Source organism: Triticum aestivum, unplaced genomic scaffold (assembly GCF_018294505.1).
Source record: "Triticum aestivum cultivar Chinese Spring unplaced genomic scaffold, IWGSC CS RefSeq v2.1 scaffold1764, whole genome shotgun sequence".
NCBI lineage: Eukaryota > Viridiplantae > Streptophyta > Magnoliopsida > Poales > Poaceae > Triticum > Triticum aestivum.
Genome location: NW_025228143.1, coordinates 3,651 through 5,429, shown reverse-complemented (window position 1 = coordinate 5,429; position 1,779 = coordinate 3,651).

The window sequence follows — 1,779 nt, the reverse complement described above, 5'->3', positions numbered from 1 at the left end:
CGGCAGAAGAATACTCACGACGACGCTGATCCTCCGTGTACAGCCGGTGATGAAAGTGTCGCCCAGGCAAAACCTAGATAGTTAACTAATCTGTTTGTTTGTTGATAACGAGAAGATAGAAACGATACTATTTTTACGTAGAGAGAGAAATGGTAGGTTGGTTAGTAAGCGGATAAGGATGTGAGAAGAGTAGATAGAATTGCTATTCAAAAATTGGGATAAGCTCACGGCCAGATCGACGTGGATAACTACCAAATAAACTAATCAAAATAATTAATGACAATTCTAAATGGATCGGGTGGAACCTCATCTAGCCCGTTAGGCATTCTAAAAAAATAGCACACTCAATCTAGGGGCGTGAGATGAACGGTGGATTCTTGGGTGGTAACTACCACTATATATATATATATATATATATATATATATATATATATATATATATATATATATATATATATATATATATAGCGCGGTTTTGGTATGTTGTGATTCTGGGAACATTGCAATCGGAACTGTTAGAAACCTTCGAGATCCGCACCTTCCTCTTTATAAAGTTCTAGTTCTTTTATTTTCTATAAAAGGATTCTATTAGGGGCATGCATAGTCAGACCTTTATCCTATAGGGGTCGATGAGAATGGCAATGTGCGAAAGGTTCCTGTTCAATTTATGCATGCCTTTCTATATGTCAGTGCTCATCACATGATATAGGTGATTTTGTTTCGGGCATTTTTCATCCTTCCCCTTCTGCACATCTGCCAGCCTGCGTTTTGCAGTACTGTGTGCCTGCTTTTTCCTTTTTTTATTACAATTTAAACGCAAGCAGTGAATTGCCCCTCCTTTCCGTTTTGCACCACTCTCAGCCTGCGGTTTAGTACTGCTTGTCTGCTATTTGCCTGGAAGCTTGGTGGTTTCGATTAGTAACAAAGCTATCCAACTACCATCTTTTTACTCAATCTGTTGTTCTTACTAAACAGTTCAGATGCTGCTCTAACACTTCTTTTGATTCAGCGTTCTTTGTTACCAAGGACTTTAACCCTGAAGATGCTTAGCATGGTACAACAACGTTACCTAGATCAGCAACTTCTTCCACCTTGCCGTGATTTCCAGATTTTTCAGATTGCTTGGTCAAAATTCAGTGTGTAGCCATCGGGTTGTCATTTTCATTACCTATAAATTTGAAAAAAAATTAAGAACGCCAGATTTTTCAGATTGCTTGGTGATGCAGTACTAAACAGTTCAGATTGCTTGGTGAAATTTCCGCCCGTGAACACTGAAATGACCTGTTTGCAATTTGAGAACCCCTCGTGATGTGATTTCCGTGTAGGTATTCCTTCAATGCCTGGTAATTGACAGTAGGTGCAGTCTCTTGCCAGTCTGCTGTGACCTGTGAGGCTGCTCCTGCCAATTTTTTCTTCTTCACATGTGACCACGCCACACCAAACACATCCAGCCAATGTGCTGTAGCAGATCTGGCAAAATACAAAACAGGATAGTGTCATGGCCGGCACACCTGCCATGCCAACCATTGGTGAAGACACTGAACTAGGCTCACAGGTGGGGCGATGGAGTTGAGTCGGGTCGACCTATCAGCATTGTTGTGTGTTAGTTAAGTGTGTGTGTGTGTGAGTGTTGGGTCCAACCGTATGGTGTGGCATTTTTGGTTATATGGTGTGAGTCCTTGCTTTGTAAAAATTGGCATATAAACAAATCACTAAACTGTACTAATTATACTGGTAGCACAACATGTTTTTTTGCCTCCTTTTCAGCACCCCCCCCCC